General features: G+C 46.1%; 1 protein-coding gene across 4 annotated transcripts in view; it reads right to left on the reverse strand.

Moving 5' to 3' along the window:
• LOC144169212 (calcitonin gene-related peptide type 1 receptor-like) overlaps window positions 1-19,970 on the reverse strand; it is a 165,821-nt gene that overhangs the window by 102,286 nt on the left and 43,565 nt on the right. For all 4 annotated transcript variants that reach the window (XR_013322391.1, XM_077698251.1, XM_077698253.1 and 1 more), the window contains exon 2: window positions 13,590-13,797. The gene's annotated coding sequence lies outside the window, so the exon portion shown is untranslated. The remainder of the gene's footprint in view (window positions 1-13,589; window positions 13,798-19,970) is intronic.

Raw genomic sequence — 19,970 nt, forward strand, 5'->3', positions numbered from 1 at the left:
GGCTCCGGATTAATTTTGACCACCTGCGGATCTTTAACGTGCGCCGAAATCTCGTACACACGGGCGTTTTTGCTTTTCGCCTCCATCAGAAAAGCGGCCGCCGCGGCCGGGAATTGTTGTTGTTGTTGTTGATGATGATGATGATATGCAGTGTTGATGATGGAGCCTCTATATTCTTTGGTGCGAATACATTTTGGTACGGTAGGCTCTACAATATCCGGTTCATGACAAGGGGCTGAATCTCGCCTAAGCGAGTTTTCAATTTGCTGCCGCGGAGCACATGCTTCTCGGTTTAGTCCAGTATAGCTTTTTTTTTAATTGTTACCGATAAGTTCCGGAAGGAAACTTTTAAACAGCGAACACAGCACCATGCCGTGCACAAATCCGAAAGTCCGTACATCGTCCGCCCTGTTGCTGGTGCCAGCTAAGCCACGGCGAGCAGCCGAGCGGTCATGAAAGCAACCTACAAGCCCTCCGAAAATCCGAAAAGACCCGAACACATCCGATTGGCTCGCGCTCGCTAAGCTTTTTTTTTCTCGCACTGAAGGGTGCTGTCGTGAACGGTCGCAGCGGTGTCTGTTTGTGACTTTATTGGAAAAACGAAGAAACATTTTGAAGGAGATAGGTTTCAACGAGGTGGTTTTCAAAACGTATAACCTTAGACTCTAATTCACGCCGTAACTACGGCAGGAACTGGATATATAGTTCTGAGGTACTAATTCGCAATAATTTTCCCACGAAACATTTCTGGAAAGATTTGTTGGAAAGATTTTTGTGAAACTCGATATAGTACACCTTCTCACCACAGCGGCAAGTTGACAGCTGTCGTAATGAAACGCGCGAAAATTTCTTTTGAAGTGCCGGAGCTACACGGAAGCTTCAACATTTTTTATTGTAAAAAGTTTAAACCGAAGCCCTCTAATGGAGGATTCACATATACTGTGTGGCATTCATAGCTAAATCATCCGCGCCGCCCTTTCTTTTCAGTCGACAGACCGGAGTTCACCGGATCTTAGTAATTTAAACCGCCAGAACTCAGCTGTTGGCGCCGGCAAAGCTGATTTTTTAAGGCGTAGCAGTCCTAGGCGACTCAGTAGCCCCCACAAGCGGGACCGCGTAACGCGCTGCATTTCCACAAAAATGCAGATATTCCGGAAGTGCCCCTTGTAGTTGATATAATAGTGTAAATGTAGATAACCGGTGCCCCGAAATTAAAAAAAAAACTAAAAATAAAAACAAATAAAACAAATACTGAAAATTGCGATACGTTTAACGCCCTGCATTTCTACAATAATGCAGATTTCGCGAAAGTTCCACCTGTAACCGTTATAATAGCGTACATTGAGATAAGTGGTCACACAAAATTTTGAAAAATAAAAAATTTGAAAAATTTAAAATATTTACGGAAACTACCGAACCATGCAATTCGCTGCATTTCTACAATGATCCAGATTCCTCGAAAGTTCTAAATTTAATCATTATAATAACGTAAAGGAGATAATTTGTCGCACGAAATTTTGAAAAACTAATCAGAAAAATATTAAACATTATGGAAAATGGCAAAATGTATAACGCATGGCATTTCCACAAAAATGCAGATTTCGCGAGAATTTCACCTGTCATCGTTATTATATTTCAAAATGGAGATCATTGGTTGGTCGAACGAAATTTGAAAAAATAAAAAAATAAGAAAACTGCAAAATAATTACTGAAATTGGCGAACCGTGTAACGCCCTGAATTTTCATAATAATGCAGATGTCGCGAAAGGTCCATCTGTAATCGTTATAATAGCGTAAACAGCGAGCACTGGTCTAACGAAATTTTGAAAAAATTAAAAACAACAAAAACATAAAATAATTAGCGAAAATGGCCAAGCCTGTAACGCCCTGCATTTCCACAATAATGCAGATTTCGCGACACTTCCAAATGTAATCGTTATAATAACATAAATGCATATAATAAGTAACAAAAATATAAAAAAATACGGAAAATGGGGAACCGTATAACAACCTGCATTTCCCCATAGTAATGCAGATTTTGCGGTAGCTCCATCTATAATAGTTATATTAGCGTAAATGAGATAATTGGTTGTGCGAAATTTTTAAGCACTACAAAATAAGAAAAATATAAAAAAATGCGGAAAATGGCGAACCGTGTGACGCCCTGCATTTCCACAACAATGCAGATTTCGCGAATGTCCCCCTTCGAATCGTTATAGTAGCGTAAATGGAGATAATTGGTCGGATAGCATATGGAAAAACCAAAAATATTGACTGTAAAATCTAGCACTAGGACAAGCGACATAAGCATGCCGCGTGTAGATAATTAGTAGATATTTCTCTGAATTTCTGCACAATGTGTTGTATTTTGTTTCCAGTTCGAAGGCCATATTTGCATCATGAGGTCAAAAACCCGGCGTTGAGGGCACCGAATGGCCTCAGAATTCAGTGCATCTGCAACTTAAGAAACCGTGACAAGAACGGCCCGTACGCGACGCGCGAACAGAGCTGCTGGACTCGTGATGGAAGGAGCCTCTACACCGGGAAAGCTGCCAATTTCTGCACAGGCTAAGCTCGGTCGACCGTCAAAGTAGGCCTAGGAGGGAGAGGAAAGAAAAGGAGAAGAATACGGCTAAGACAGCAAAATGTCGGGAGCTTGCTGCTGCTCGACAGGTATCGTGGCCAATATCAAGTCGCGTCAAGCAGTACATACTTTTTCGCTGGGCATCACTAAGGAATGCGCCAATGCTTTCGCATTCAACACGTAAGCATACCTTGTAAGCATAGCACTGTTTTTTAGAAACAAAACAGTGGCCGTAATCATTCGTAATGGGATAGGAGCAATAATAGTTCCAATATTTGTTTAGCACGATTGAAATCGTGTGGCCATTTTACACGTCAGAGAAAATTTGGCCATGATAGTTTGAATCGCCAGCATTGAATAATTACTCTAAGTGAGCAAGCAAGAGCGGCACAAAGAGAGAGCGAGCGAGACAGAGAGAGAGAGAAAGAGAGAGAGAGGGAGTAAGAGCGGCTTTAATCAAAGTTGGAGCGAGCGTATTTGTGGTACGGCCGGATGTCTTCAGCCTTTCCGATAGCAAAAGCTGTGTTCCAGGGAAGGAGCTGGCCAGCGTGCCCTCCCAGCGAGACCTTGAAACGAATACTGCAGCCGCGTATTCCCAAAAATATCTGAAGTTTTCCAATAAGTGATGTAAAAGGATCTGCGAAGTAAAAAAAAACTGAAAGAACCTTATTTCGTTTTGGGGTAATGATATTCTCTTCATACGTGAATAACACGGCAACTAAAATTCAAATTGAGGAGGACAGCATCTGTAGCTCAAGGTTTGTGTTGAGCCATGCCACATATTGTCTTGCGCGAGTGCCCAGAAAAGTTGTATGGGACTGAAAACGTTTCTTTCCTTGCAAAGGGATTGAAGTAAATAGAAAGTGCACCATAGAAAGCGGCCTTTAGTAGCAAGGTATTCCATCTGGCAACGTCATTTTCACTGCCCAAAAGTTTCCCCGCTTTCGCCTGAGGCTCTTACGCGCGCCTTAAATCGCCAGACTGGGAAATCGACATGACGTCCAGTTTACACAGCTGGGAAAGCATAACCGAAAGTGGCCATTTGAAGAGAGCCATGTTTCGGAAACAAGATCAAACCGAAGCCAAAATATAAACGGATCTGTAATAAACAAATAAAACATCAAATAATTTGTGGCCGTACCGGAACAGTTGTTTGGGCGCATGAAACTCAATCTCCGGTTCAGATGGAAGCGTTGGGACCGAAATAATAAAGCGGATGCAGGCAGAAATCGAATTATTCAGCAACCTGAATGGAAAAGAACTATTTCTATAACCCGCAAGGTTTTTTTAGTAGGCGGCGTCCATTGATGGAAAAGTGCTTATATAAATATTGCTAAACTTTCGACAAGAAAGCGGCTCTTACTCAGAGCACATTCCGATGTCCCAATATAATATCCCATTAGAATATTTTGCCGTAAAACCTACCACCGAAGTGTCTGCACTTGCGGTTTGTAGGCACGATGATTTGTTTACTTGACTTCAGTAACAATTACGGAAAATTGCCCAGAATTAATTTTCCGAAGTCTTCAGTGCCAGATTATTTGCGTGAACATCCAGTGTGAGATGACCGCGTGAAGCCCGCCCCGCCATGCAAAAAGGCTTTGTGACCATACTCAAAGCGAATGAGGGGCACCGCTTTCCCAAAGCTTCGCTCCACCATCCAGAAGAAACAAAAAAACAGCCACGTCCTCGCAGATCCAAGAGATAAAGAATAACGTGGTGGTGAGCGATAACGCTGGGATCTGGTCGTTCCAGCCTTTAATTGCGTCCTCTGTCACTGCCATTCCTCGGCCTCCCACCTGGCTCTGTCTTCCTCGCGTATCAAGCTACTTACTCTACCCCAAGGTAATTTCAGCTGAACAAACTGCTGGACTGCATCTTTACGCTTCCTGTTGATGTTTTTTAAACATGGCAGCAGCCACGGGAAGCAAGCCTGAGCACGGCTTTGCGCTCTGTGCTGGGAGCAGGCTTCCTGGTCCTTGCGCATTAACTAGCCACGATGCCGGTGTGCTGCATGCACAGGACCCGGCATTAGGAGAATTGCGTTTCATCGATCCAGAGCCACAGGGCTGGAATTGCTTCGCATCGGACGACAAGCGCCGCTCTGGACAGAGGCGTGGGGTAATGCACGCGCTGTCCGGCGCTGTATGCAGAGATGCGGCCCATTGGCGGAGCTGTGGGCGGGTACGTCCCATTACTCCTCTTCATGAAGGCTTGCTCTGATAAGACGGAACACTGGCTGTGCTTGCGCAGACAGCGGAATCTCTCTTTCTTTATCTTTTGTTTTCGATGATTCTGTGAGCAGCGGAGGTAATTGTAATAAATTGCATTGTGGAAAAGTAGGTCAGGACACGTGTAAGAAACAGCCTGGGCTTTATCTCCTTCTTGTGCCGGTCGTAACGCAATAATTAACCTGTCAACTTTTCCGACGAGACCGAGTTCGTGTGTTCTTCAGCAAATTATGAATAAAGTTGGACAGTAGAAAGATAAAACTAGCACGAAAGGGCCCGGAAATATCATTTTGAACCAACATTAATTGGTCGTGCACGTCTACTCGATCGCAGCCTTAATTACCACAGGCCGTGACTTTCAGTTAACCCCCCCCCCCTCCAAACACACAAAAACGTCCGCATATACCCACTCATTCCCATGCACACACACACACACACACACACACACACACACACACACACACACACACACACACACACACACACACACACACACACACACACACACACACACACACACACACACACACACACACACACACACGCACACACACGTAGACACACAGAGGCGCATTAATTACTGTGCATTGTCTTGTGCCTGTTATTACCTGTGGCTTAACAGAAAATTGCGTAACATTTGTAGTCTGCGTAAGGAAATATGAACTACACCATGCACAAGTGGATATAACCTTATTATTATTACTAATATCATTATTGTGCTTATCATAACCATCAATCTATGTCCATAGCAGGATGAAGGCGTCTCCCCCACCATTGTGATGGTTCGGCGAAATGCCTCACCACGATGACCAGATCTTACGCGATGGTATGGGTCGCTTCATATATCTGCCCCAAACACTGAGCGAGGTATTTCCAAACAGCAGTTGATTTCCAAACTGCACTTATTGCCGCTTAGGCAAATGCCCGGCACGCGCGTTTTAAAGGGACACTGAAGTGAATTTGTCAAGCTCCCGTTTTTGCTTGCACTGTGTAGACTGGCTCAAATTAACACACTATTCATCGTTTATCCGGTTGACAAATCGGTAATTATTTTACAAAGCGCGAAAGAAGAAAAACTACTATGCGCGGTTTGCGGCGTCCGCACCAACTAAAGGCTGTGACGTCAGGAGGGGGGGGGCACCGTGATTGGACGATGCCCAAGGTTAGCAATCAAAAGTTTCGGTTTCGGTTTCGGTTCTGTAAAACAACATGCTTGACATCTGATGGCGTTGTTGGATGGTCATTCTCGATTTCTCAATTATCGCCGTACCGCGCTTCTGCCATGTTGTCGGCTGTCAAATGTCTAAGATAAACCTCCCAGGGCGGCTTGGAATCGTAGAAATCACTAGACAAGGCCTACGCAGTGGATGAACGCCCTCCGCGTCACCGCAGACTCTCAAATGCCATGCGCTTTTCCCGCATATTCGGAGCTTGCCTCACTCATGTCTGTTCGTAAAAAGCTAGTTCGCACCAGGCCAAGGGTGTGCTGATTCAGGCCTGGGCCCACTGCCCGCAAGCAGTCGGTGCTTGTGGCAACAGCACGCCAACGAGAACTCGCTAGCGCGTCATTGTCAGTATGCGCGCGTTCTGCGATCTCGCTCGTGGAGCAGTGAACGTTACGGCCCAAAAATGGTGAACTAAGTTCAGAAAACATCGGCCGCATACGAAAAAATCAACTTACAAAAAAAAATTACATGTACTCTCGGGGATTCGAACTTGCGACTTTCAAAACAGATATTCCAGCGCCTCAGACCACTAGGCCCGAGCCGGCGCTGGCCGGTTTGGATATATAAGGTTTATAATGTATGACCAGTTTACACTTTTATTTATTTTAAGCATTTTAAGTACTTTATGTGACTATTTGTTGTATATCACTCCTGCAGTAAGTGTCCTCCAAACTTCCACAATATCTCACGTCTAGCAATTGCATTTCTTTGACGGAAAAGCGTTCGCAGATGTGCGGTCGTGCTGCTGACCGCTGTGCTTGTTTACCCAGCGCAAAAAGTGCTTCCTGCTCCCTAGTTTTGCGCTGTACGGTAAAAGTTTCAGTTGATTTTATTTTATTAGTACCTATATTGACTTCGCTGACTCTTCTCCCGCCTTCAATTGGCCTTACATTTTCCTACTAGCGTAAAGTCAGCGAAGCGTCGCATGTGCACTTGTGCAGCGCTTGTGTGGAGCGACCCGGACTCTGAGTTTGACACAGTGTACAAACTAACAAAGTAAGGAAAGGCACATTCTTTCATTCACAAAGGTGTTGTGGCTTAGTTTCAATTGAGCGAGCGAATAGCGACGACCCGTCGGCGGCCGGCGGACGAAACGCTGGGCCGACTGACTCGATCGGTAGGTCGGCTGGTCGGCGAACCGTGCAGTAGCGCAGCCATTTTCGAGCTCATCTCCTGCTGACGTCACAGAAAATGGGCGAGCGTAAAGAGAGGAGGACAGCATTTTCGAATTGATTTTTCTACTAAATAAATTCGCGTAAACGCGGCCAGAGTGGTCGAAACAATGCCTACGGTCTCCGAACTACAATTTGCGCTAGTAATCCCGCAATGTTTACAAATCACTTCAGTGTCCCTTTAACGACCTTCTTAATTCACACGGCAAACATCGGAAAAAAATTTCGAAGGCACGCTTCTTGCTACGGAAGAATGCTACACCAGGGATGCCAGGTACTGCTTGGTAGTGAACGCTTGTGGTCACACGTGTTTGAGATAAATGAGAACGCAACGTTTATACTTCTATTCTTATTGCTTCTGATGGCCTACTTCAAACACATTGGGGTTAAGTCGGCCCCTGTCTTGCCTATTACGCGCAGATACATCTTTGCAAAGACCAAGCCAAAGTGCACAGGTGGACAGATTGACTACAAGGAGGAGGCAGTGAGGAGGTGAGGAGTGAAGGGAGGGAGGGAGGGAGGGAGGGAGGGAGTGTCAGCAACCTACAGAAACGGGGGAACCTCAAGGGGTCGGCGGAACGCGGGAGGAAGTGAGGGAGGGTGGAAAAATGTAGGAATGATTACGGTTGGTCAACACGAATCTGTAAAAATCGAAATCAGAGTACATAGGCAAGAATAATCGCCCCAGTATGGCTGCGCATCGAAAGCCACCGAGGGGAAAAAGCTCACGCGTAGTTACTCTCGTGTGGCGGCAGTTCTTCGTCACCTGAACTTGACCACTAGATGTAGAGCAATGGCAAGCTCCATTGGTCAAGTAGCGGTAACGTAATCCATCCCGTATAACTAGAATCCCCAATATATCCCTAACCCAATTTATGCAGATAATCATCCCCAATCAACAGGTCCTGCCTCCATCTTTAAATGGCGGACTTAAATTTCGAACCACGTCGGAATTTTGGCGTCGCTTTTTTGGAAGCTGTTTTCAGTTCTCAGGAAAATCTGCGCCGTTGCAAAAACAAATTCTGTGATAACTTAAGTATGGACAAGAAGCATATATAAGGAATACGTTTCCAAACTGCTTGCACTGGTGGCACGGCTAATACATGTAAATATTCATTAGCACAGTGGAACCATAACGCTTACATGACGCAAAACACTAGCGAACAACCATGTGTACCGGCGTTATTTTAATAAAGATGTGTGGTGCATTGGATTTTACGAAAATAAATCAAGAAAAATTGGTTAGAATAGGCTTTCTACGGAGGTGATGGCAAATAAAAAAAATTCCCCGCATTTCTCCGAGGGGAAGAATGTGAAAGTGCGAATGCACGAGTTGAATTTGCGCGGTTCGGTAATGTTGGGAAAGAGAGATCACACACACACACACAACTACAAAGAAAGAAAGATGCATTTATTCACAGACACCTATTTGTGTTGTCGTTGTACTTGATTGCTAGAGCGGATCTCAGCTTTGAAATTTCGTGTCAGTACTCCTTTAAGCAGGTGCATTAGCCCTTCTCACGTCCGATTCTTGGCCAATCCCCCACGTGGGTATGTGCCATGTCAGCGGCCAGGCTGCGCGCGCCCATCTCCACGTGCGCGGACATCGCCGGTGGACGCAGGTTCAGGGTCGCTTAAGAAGTGCATTGCACTTAAAATTGCGACCCTGCACTCCGTACAGACGGCTAACCACCGAAGTTGTAATGTGGGGCCGGTTTTTACACGTGTGTTACTCCTTTAAAGGGACCCTGCAACACTTTTTTAAAATTGTTTGAAAACCTAAATGCTTGCAGAACGTAATCACCCAACACATCCAGTACTTAGATTATGGGTTCCTAAAGTACCTCAGCCAAAAATTACTGCTCTATCCCCATCAGATAACTTGTAAACTCGCTCAAAATATTTTTCTCTCTTTCTCGTTCTTGACGCTCTTCGACGGTTCGAACTACGTCACTAAGGCCACGTAGCGGCTGTGTGCCGGTTTTCCGTCAGTTGCAGCAGTGAACGCTTTTCGAGAGCAACTTCAAAAAAAAACCTACAAAAACAAAGCAGAAATTGTAGGCGTATCTGGTGCGACGAGGAAATCACGCAGTTCCGCTCCGTACTGGCGATAACTATAGCTTTCGCAGTGGTTCCAGACGCGAAGGAAAGAGCGAAAACGCTTATCGAAAGTGTTGCAGGGTCCCTTAAATGGTTTATCAAGGTTTTCTTCATTTCAAATCCAGCTGCGGCAGCAAGTTTATTCGGCTTAAAAAGAACAGTTAGAGTAAACTCCTCCCAATGCCTGTTTAATTGAGGAAAAAAGGAAAAACGAATTGACGTGCGCTGCCACTGCTTGCAAGTGGGGAGAGTCTAACAAGCCTGGGCTACGCGACCTTACATTTCCTCCACGTGGCTACCCTAGGGGTACAGAGTATACACAGTTACTTTTCCATTCAATTCAATCCAATCCAATCCAATCCAATCCAATCCAATTCAATTCAATTATTTGCTTTGCCAGTAGTTCGGGAGGAGACTTCCTAGGCTAAACGCTGCTGTACACAGCTTTCATGAACCCGCTACGGGTAGTAAACCTGCGGCACACCTTTGCGCGGTTTCCGTAACTACGGTTGTCGCTCAGCTCTTGGTACGTATGCTAATTGCCCCTGCGTCTACATTTGCCTGGTCCAGGAATACTTCGACCAAAGACAGTAACGCCATTGAGAATAAACACATGCTATTGATATCCCACTGACTTGACATGTAAAAAAGAGCAATATTTGATTACCAAGGAAAGTGCCTTTACAAGGTTAAAAAATAATTTGCTGCGCATTCAACCCTGAGCAACTGTGGGACGACGCGCTTCTAATTTCTTTCGTTCAGGTTTTGCACGAGTGTTTTAAGTGCGAATGCACTTTATAAGCGACCCCAAACCATCCACCGCCGGCGGCGGCGGCGTCCGCAGTGCTCCTCTATAAAAGAAACAGCATCCGGCGCAAGGTTTCGATCCGAGGACTTTGCGGGCCGCAGCCCGACGCTCTACCGAATAAGCCACGGACGCGACGCTGATATCGGTGTCAGTAACGCGCGTTATATCTTTAACGCATTCAAACTACGTCGTCAGCGGCGTGCGTTGGCGACTCAGCGGCGTTATAGCGGCTTGATAACTGCGTGGTGTACACGTGATACTACAAACCCGATGGAAGAGATGGAAGAGAAGGCGGCGAGGCGGTGGGCTGCGGGGGCCGAGCGCAAGCGCCGCAAGCGGGCCAACAACCGTGCATTCGCACTTTCACATTCTCCCCCTCGTGGAAATGCGGGGGAATTTCTTTTGTGATGTTAACCTTATCTAACTCAGTAGATTATCGACGTAGAGGTAGAGATTTCTGAATTCCCTCCCTGAATTCACACAGAGCTCTGGATACACACGTGAATATTATTGTACTTGAATTTAATGACAAGTTCTTGCCTGTAGAACATTTCCTTTTATCCGGCATGTTTGAACGTTGTCATACGTGGAATTTTTAAGGTGCCATTTTTATGGCTGTGCATGTGGGTTCCTAAACGTTACAAGTTAAAGCCAACAAAGTGAACGTCCATACTTCGGCGATGTATCGCAAAAGTATGAAGCAGCGAAATAGAAGGACGCGAGAGGTAACCGTAGATGCCGCGTCGTTATAGCTTTACGCCCAGCCCTTTAGCACCGCGGCGCCAACGGCATCTTTTATGCACGTTCACCATGATTCTGTAATAGGGTCGGATTTATGTGGCTGAAGAGCTAGGCAAGCGATCCCAACCGTGCCCAACGAGGTCAACTTGTTCTTCGGAGCCGCGCTTCCGTCAGCCCTCGGACACTTGTAAATGAAGTCGGGCCCGTTGTACTGGACGACGCGTTAGTGACACCACGGTTGCTGTATTGGAAAAGATAGTGTTGTACCTCTTCGATATTAGGAACTATCGAGCTTCGCATCGAGGTGGGCGGACATTCGGAGCAACATGAAGAAATTGACGGGGGTGCTTTAAACTGTCAAAGAATGTCAAGGAGGAAGCCTGCTCGTGTCTGATACTGCTTCCCTGCTGTTGACTTTTTTGTTGAACTTTGCGGCCGCGCCCGTGAATAGTTCCCCAGACCCCAGGACAGCCTCCCTGGAGCATGTGTTGCTCGTTCGGCATCGCCAGGCGCCTTGTCTTTACCCGTGTTGATGCATTCCCTTCTCCTGGTGGTCGCTGAGGTTCCCACTTCTTGGCGCGCGCTGCTTCGACCTTCCTCAGTGCTCTACTCCGATACTCCTTCCGAACTGCAGTCTCCATTCACCGGCACGCGATCCTCGGCTCGCGCTCGCTTCGATTACAACTAAAACTTTTTTTACCACGAAGATACACGCATGTCCTCGCCCACTACCGACTTCAGTGCCGCATTTACCCACCACCACACCCAAAGATGACCAGAGAGGACGTCATTAGCCCAAGAGAGACGCTAACTAACGACTACCCCGCGGAACACTGCTCCATGCCGTCTACCCAAAAAAACATACACATTGACTTGTCAGCACAGCCCCACACTAAACACTCTCTACCATATGGTTTGGGAGTGCCGACTATCCCCATCATTAACCCCCCTACTAACGCCAACCCTGGATCAGTGGGAGGACCAGCTGGCCAGCTCACGCCCTCAAGACCATCAGCGACTTGTGGACAGGGCCCGCCGGGCAGCCAAGGACCAAGGCTTCCTTGACTAAAGAGGCCTCCCACAACGAATCTCAAGCAGTTGTATTAATGTTTATTCCTCGTCCTCCCCCCAATTTTCTTTACCTCACAACGCGTGTGCTTTGAAACATACAGACTTAGGGCTTTCGCCTTGAGAAAAGGCTCATACGGGGCGATAGCCATCGAAATGAAAAGGAAGAGGAAGACTGGAACCCAGAGTACCCAGTTGAGTAATCGCTGTCGTTTACTCCTTCCATTTATAAAATTTCGGAATAATAATCAATTGTTCTTTGCTTCTTTAAATTCTTGTTTAGTTATAGATTCATTATTCAATCCAAACGCGTTAAATTATCGTTATATATTTCCCGGTAACTTGATAACAACTTTTTTTTTCTCCTACCACTGATGATAAGCCAATCCCCTTATTGGTTATGGGCCATACCCGAAGGAACAGCAAGCGGTGTCTGTAGGCTATCCTTCCTGATATCTCGCTTACGTTCCCTGACATCTACGTATACTCGACGCCGTGTAAATAAACCTTATCCTCAGAGGTCTCGTAAGAGGTGGCGGAAATATATATACACACAACGTTATGGAAAGGTGAGGTGCCAATATCCGCCAACTTTGACGAGAGGTGACACGAGAGTGTCTAACACAGATGAGGCGTTACAGTAACATACTTTTAGGCATCAGGGGGCAAACTTTGACAGCGCCGTTGGTGAGAAAGCGTTCCTGAAGCCAGTATTGTGTCTGAGAACAACTGGCATGACTACTACCTTAACTAAATTGTTAGTGCAGATGCCTCTCCATAAAAGATTTCGACTCACGTTACATTACTTAGGAGGCGGAAATTAATCCTAAGCTCTTCACTTCTACAGGTTCGGAGCCTACAGGAACAGCGTTAATCCCTTCTTTAAGCTTAAGCACGCCTGAGTTCATATGGAGACATTCTGGACACTTACCGTGAAAAGCAGCACTAGAAGCTCAAGATTGGCCGACAAGCGGTCACTTTGAAAGGTTTTCGGACGTGACGTGAATATTTCCTAACCACAATAATTTGCAGACCAAATGAAAACTAGAGCCACAGAGAAATCGTACAACAGGATTAATCACACCAAGCTACTTTCGAACGCCTATATCTCACCTCTTCTTACTTCTAGGTTTCGTTAGTGAAGTATTACTTTTATGTCTGCTTCGCTCCGTGCCTGAGGAAAGTGTTTTTTCTTTACCTCCCCGCCATACTCGGGGAGCGAGTATTGACGGGGGGTAAGCAGACTTCTCCTTCGAATTGGAAAGGATGACTTGCTGCACGAGTAGCAATGCCGCAACATGACCACATTGTTTTCAGCCTGGTTAGTGCTGGCACCTGCGTTCTTTGGCAAGGACAACACAACTAGAACGTCTCCCACAACTGCGTCTTCCCGTTCATTTTTTTTATTATATTACTTTTTAAGTTCAAAATCAAGCGAGTAGTTCACGCCATTCCGACATCCCGTGCGAGGTTTTCCTCAGTAGCGGGTAAAACACTTTAAGGAATGTATACTTCAGTTGAGTAATCTGTTAATGAACATGGACACCACGTAGACACAGAGAAATTGCGCAAGATTGATTGGCGCACGCGCATTCCAGGCTCTATTTAGCCCTCAAGCGCGCAGTGAGCACTGCTCGCCAGCACGCGCGCGTGGCTCACCGTCGCGACGAAACGTGTTTTGAGCGACGAATCGGTGGTCGCTGGCGCAAGCTTCGGTCAGTGCGTGTCGGCTACGTGACCGGCAAAGTTCCTGCGCACCGGTCCAAGGAGGCAGCTCGGCTTGTCAGCAGAAGGGCAGGTGTCGTGGCGGCTGTGAAGCGAGCTCCAGCCACCTTCGCATACAGCCATCTTCGAGCGAGACGACCTCCTGCGCATAGATTCGGAAACATCCACGTGGTGAATGCACACGCTTTTCGTGCACAAGTTCGGTTAATTTATGTTACGGATGGCGGGATATCTGGGTAACAAACGATAGCTCCGCCTCCCTCAAGTAAAAACATGCAGAACACAGAAGAGTTCAAAAAGATGCTTAAAATATGCACAAATTGAGACAATTGCGTACTAATGCTAAAACATTCATATGCCGCTTTCCTCCACGGAGAAGTTTAAATACCTAACTCAGTTAGGCTGTTATGAAAATACGCTGTGAAATATTATTTTTTTATAGTTCTTCTTTGTCACTTTTAGCCCGTCATGTACTTATCCAAATAAATGTCTTAGTTCCGCGAATTATGGATTTTTGTTTGCAAATTCGGAGCTTTACACGGTTAATCTTTTGTCATGATTTTAGTTCGCGTTTCTCTCCAAGTTCCCGGAGCCTTTTTTTTACTTTGCACCTTCCTTTTGAAGCAAAGGGGGGGGGGTGTAATATGCGTGTTTTCGATTTATTTAATTTATATTTGTCATTTTCTTTATTTTTCTATTTTTATGTACCTCCGTTTGATTTTTTATTTTCGAGCAGTTATCTCCTTTTCCGCGATTATAGCGATCTTAGCTAAGATGTTACCCTTGCCAATTTCGCATATTCGTGCAAATTGAGGGCGTTTCGCGGTTGCGGCTCTGGCAGTATACTCCGTAAAGAATACGACGTATAAAAGGGACCCTGCAACACTTTCCATAATTGCTTTTCTCTCTTCCCTTCGCGTCTGGAAGCACTGCGAAAGTATAGTTATCGCCAGCAAGGAGCGCCACTGCATGATTTGCTCGTCACAACAGGTACGCCTTCCATTTCTCCTTTATTTTTGTGGCTTTTTTTAAGTTGCTATCGAAAAGCGCTCTTGCTGCAACTGAAGGAAAACCGGCCAAGAGCTGCTACATGGCCTTAGTGACGTAATTCGAGCCGTCGAAGATCGTCAAGACGGGTAAAGAGAGAAAAACCTTTTGAGCGAGTTTACAGGTTATCTATTAGGCATAGACCAGTAATTTCTGGCAGAGGTACTTTGCGACCCCCTAATATAAGTACTGGATGTGTTGGGTGACTACGTTCTGCAAGCATTTAAGATTTCAAAAAAAGCTGAAGAAATTGCTGCAGGGTCCATTTAATGCCAGTAGCATTAGACTTTAAATCCGATGCAGAAGGACCAGTGGCCTGAGTGGGGGGAAGGAACGATTAGGATGGAACATGCGTACTATTTAAATACGGGGAAGAAATTACCAACTTCGGATATAGTAGTTCAAGGCCACCCCATTGTGGACATTTGTGTGTGTGTGTGTGTGTGTGTGTGTGTGTGTGTGTGTGTGTGTGTGTGTGTGTGTGTGTGTGTGTGTGTGTGTGTGTGTGTGTGTGTGTGTGTGTGTGTGTGTGTGTGTGTGTGTGTGTGTGTGTGTGTGTGTGTGTGTGTGTGTGTGTGTGTGTGTGAAGCGATACAGAGCACGCACATCGTTGTCGTAAATAGCTGTTTTATAAAAAGAGCGTCTATTCCCATTTTATGCGAATATTAATTTCTAAAAATAGCTTCGACTTTTTTGCTCCTGCTGCTCATGTGTGCGGTGGCTGATAAAGGTATAATAAAAATATCAACGTTTGCTTACGCAACGTGTGAGCCATGCCCTTACGCAACGTGTGAGCCATCGCGGCTTTAGTTGAAAGAATTCTAACGTGTTTATAAGCTTTCAGCTCGTACGTCCGCGTACAACATTCTATTATTCATATTTCGCAAGCCTGTCGTGCTTTTACAGGCCACTATAAGTTAACATTCATGATTTTACTAACGCTGGGAAGAAGAGTGAAAAAATTGGCACGATACATATTATAGTAAGCCGTTGAAAAGGCATTTGCAAGACTGGGGCTTACCAGGCATTGTTGACGAATGGTTTTAAACGTGCAATATTGCGGGAAAAAAATTGAGGTGGATGCTATACAAAAAGTTAAGGGTTGATGTAATGCATAGTCATTTCTTCTCGTAGGGCATAAAATTTATTCGGGTCATTTCCTCGCTTCTCCAAGGCTTTTTGTAAACTTTTTCATTCGAGTCACATTGAATATTGAGCCTTATTTTATTTTCATTCACAGGAAAAAGCGAACCTTTGTGCATGTTTACATACAGTTGCACAGCACGGTTTTACTGCTGGCTCAGAAAATACACGGCGCTTCATTGGCTATCCTTCACGACTCCCCCATATTGTGGTGACGATCGTAACTCACCCGAAAGCGTGAAAGGCTTATAAAAGTGCCCTAACGTACCATAAAAGCACTCCAAACTGCGCCCGTTATTATGCACAGCTGACCGCCGACGTGCTTTTACATATTAGTTATGTGTACTTGGACGTGAGCGTGCAAGATGTTTTTAGGCGGAAGCGCTAACTACTCCTTTGTGCGAAAACGCGGCGTTGTTCTCCGGTACCGAAAATGGCAGCCATTTTAAAGAGCAAGAAAACGCTTAAAAAACTGATAATTCATGTCCATGTTCGTATCTGGAATATTTTCCACAAAGAAAATCATTAAGTTCTGAAAAAAAAAATGTCTGCATTGGAGTTCCCAGCGGAGTCGTACCCGGGTCTCCATAGTAGCCCCCATAAATCAGCATACGCAGAGCCACTACGAAGGCGGGGAGTAGAGTTAGGGGTTTCAGTACCTTGTTCTGTGGGGTTCGGCAACAAAATGCCCTATCACCATCGCGCTCCCGCTGACTTATAGCGCCGACAAGCCGCCATTACCAGCAGTGCAACTCTCCAAGAAGCAGTCAGGGGTGTTCCATCGGGCATTGCTGTTTTTGCACTTACAACTCACACGAAGTGATTAGGCGCCCTTGCAGTTGTTGTTGCTGCTGCTGTTGCCGTTTTTTGTTGTTGCTGTTGTTGTGGTTGTTGCTGCTGCTGCAGCTGCTGTTTTTCAAAGACAAATTTTACTACTCTCGTCGAGCGGTTTCGCCATCGCGGTAAATATCAACTTCATTTGACCTCAGCTAATGCCGTACATTTGGCAATGCATCACGCGATTCGCCTTGGCCCGAGATTCACCGACGGACGCGTTCGCTAGCCGCCGCGCTGCCGCTGCCGGCTAGGCGCATGCGTTTTCCCCAGCTGGTTCGCGCATAACCACGTCACTCGCCGCGTGCATGCGAGCTTTGCCATGAGTGAGAGCGAGGCCGGGCCGTCTGCCCTGAGCGTTGTGCGGGAGCTGGAGTGTTTGCCGTCGTCGGCAAGCAGCGTCTGACCACCCCGCGGGTATCGTCCGGCGAGCCATTCGGCTTGGAAAACGCCGTAAGCGGGGCCACAAGCGTAGACAAAGGCAAAAATTGGGCGAATAGTATAATAATTACAGCAAAATCAAAGCTAAACCGAGTGAAACAAAGACCTAACCAGTCTAAGGCAAGCTTTCGCTTTCCATATCCAGGGTTAGCGGAGCTACGCCGCCGCCATGTTGTGTTGTTGTCGTTGGTGCTGCTGCTTCTGTTTGTGTTTGTGTGATGTTATAGCTGGTGCTGCTGTTTCCGTTGCTGCTAATCAGCATTGCCAGCAGCACGCTTGCATAGTTTTATGTTCATCTAAATTTCTCCTCTTTTGAATATGTTATCATACCTCTTCTCAGACAACATTCACAAACCTCGTGGAACGAATTTATCACGTTGTTGGAGTTCTCGTTCCTTTCTGGGCCAAACAGCCAATGTCCAAAGTTCTCACCTAACAGAACATGCGCCAAGGCGATTGTTGAAACCGACTTACCATTGCTTTCTTACTGTGATTCCCCACAAGCGTACTTACGAAAACCTTTTTCTGAGACATTTAAGCCTTTTTTATGAGCCGTGAATGCGAAACTCTTAATGGCCAATTGAAGGCTCAGTGCTCCTGCGAGTAATTGTTGTGACTTTTGCTGCGGGGTATCTGCGCTGCACTGGCGTGGGCGGCCACCTTATGCTGCTGTGATGTTTGCGGCCGCTGAGGGAGAGGAAGATAAAAGTATAGCGGAAATAAAAGGTGTCGACTGCGGTGTCGGCGCGGCTGACTCGAGAGAGAGAGAGAGAGAGAAAAAACTTTATTGTTAGCAAAAGGGTTGCGATGGAGCTGTTTTAGCTCAGTCGGAGTGGTTCCTTATTCACAGGTTCCCATCTGCTTGCCGAGCCTCCTGGCCCCTGTAGATCAGTCGAAGGTGGTCTTCCAGGGCGGGGCTAGTCAGCAAGATGTCCCATCGCTCACCCTCTATGCTGAAAGAGTCAACAAGAAATGGGGGGGGGGGGACTTGAGTTTTGTGCATTCTCCGATGGTGTGTTTTAGGGTGCCTGGTTTTGAGCACAGGGGACATTTTTTTGCGTATCTAATTGGGAACATGCGGTTGAGGAGTAAAGGGTATGGGAAAGTGGCTGCCTGTATTTGTCGATATACTGATTGCTCTTCCCTGGATAGTTTAGGATGAGGGCGCGGAAGGCTTCTATTGTTCTCCTTGTAAAGTTTGATGATTTCTGAATATTTAGTTATTGGGTGTATCCCTTCGTCTGTTTCCTCTGTGGCCCGGAGGTTTAAATCTTGGGCCTGTCGATGGGCGAATTCGTTGCCCTCGATCGAGGAATGCCCAGGGACCCAAATGAGTTCAATTCCGGGGGTTTCCCGCTTGTCAGGAGTTTGGCGTCACTTACTGAGATCCAACTGTTCTGTATGTGTTGTAGGCTTCCTTCGAGTACATGAGAATTGTGGCTGTACCAGATTGCGTTAGCGCCAGTGCTATGGCGGCCTGTTCCGCTTACTCTGGCTCCGCGGTGTACAATGATGCACAGTTCGCTATTTCGTTCCTTGTGGTCACTACTATAGTTGTTTTGTTGGAGAATTTGGGTAGGGTAGCATCAGTGTAGAGTATTCCCTCGTGTATGCTTTCTTCCAACAGTTTGTTAATAGCTATTACTCTCGCCTCACTTCTTCCTTTGTTTCTGTTGGAGGCTGACTCGACAGTAGTGCTGTACGTGCTGCAGCGCGCTATAAAACGCGTCGCATCCAATGCTAAATTAAAGAACCGTTAGGTATGCTCGAGTAGATGATATCATAGTTCAAATGAAGAAAAACAAATGAACTTGGGCAGGTCATTTAGTGGGAGCAAATGACAACCGGTGGACCCTTAGGGTGACAGAGTGGATACCGAGAGATCGATCTAGAAGTAGGGGGAGGCGAATAACTCGATGGTGGGAGGAAATAAAATAATTCGGGGGCAAAAGATGGGCACGAGCAGCGAAGTGGTTTGAGGTCAATGGCAGAGGCCTTCGTCTTGAAATTAACCTAAGTAGGTTGTTGTTGATGGCGATGATGATGGCTGCTTCGGATTCCGGACACTGGGCTTTGTTCACTGGGCCATTTAATGCTTTCGCAAGGGTTTGCCGTAACAAAACGGTGGTTATGCGCTACGCACCACAGCAAATAGAGAATTTAGGACTGGTTTTGCTGCTACAGACACCGTAAGCTGCTTATTTTGTTTCGTGGGTTACTTAATGCTTTCGCACTAAACGGGAGCTGGTTAGAGAGAGCTCGTGCCAGCTTGTATACCCCGCCAGTGAGTACGTACTGCCAGGCGCTTTTATTTTCTTGCTGCGTGCCGGAAACACATTTCCAAATTTGACGAATTTGTTCTGCTGATGTTTATATAAATTTCAACTGCAACATCCGTGGGCACTGCTGCCAAGAAACACAGGACGTCACAATTTCAAACTGAGCGTTTAACGCGGCTTAAGGTGGTTCCTAACGTTAAAATTTTCTTCTGCACATCTGGAAGACGAGTTCGTTCAAGACAAGAACGTGGCGGTAGTAAGTCTACTAGAGCCTGTTTGCGAGCGCAACACATGTAGATCCCTTAATGGGTGGTATTCGCTGAGGCGCGGAACTACACACCATTCATTGATGTACCAAGTGAGCACAGCAGTACCCCCTACAGAATTATTATGAAAGCACTAAATGAGCATGCGCAGTTTCGATACGAGACAGTCATGGTAAAATAGCAATGACCACACTCTTGCTGGAAGATATTGCTCAGACAATTTTGCGCGCACTAAACCGCCCTATGTACCGTCAGTGAAAGGTGCTTCAGGGCCCATTGAAAGGAAACTGCGGGAGTAACACAGA

The sequence above is a fragment of the Haemaphysalis longicornis genome, unplaced genomic scaffold (assembly GCF_048455015.1).
Source record: "Haemaphysalis longicornis isolate Haplotype H1 unplaced genomic scaffold, Haemaphysalis longicornis Haplotype H1 scaffold_2, whole genome shotgun sequence".
NCBI lineage: Eukaryota > Metazoa > Arthropoda > Arachnida > Ixodida > Ixodidae > Haemaphysalis > Haemaphysalis longicornis.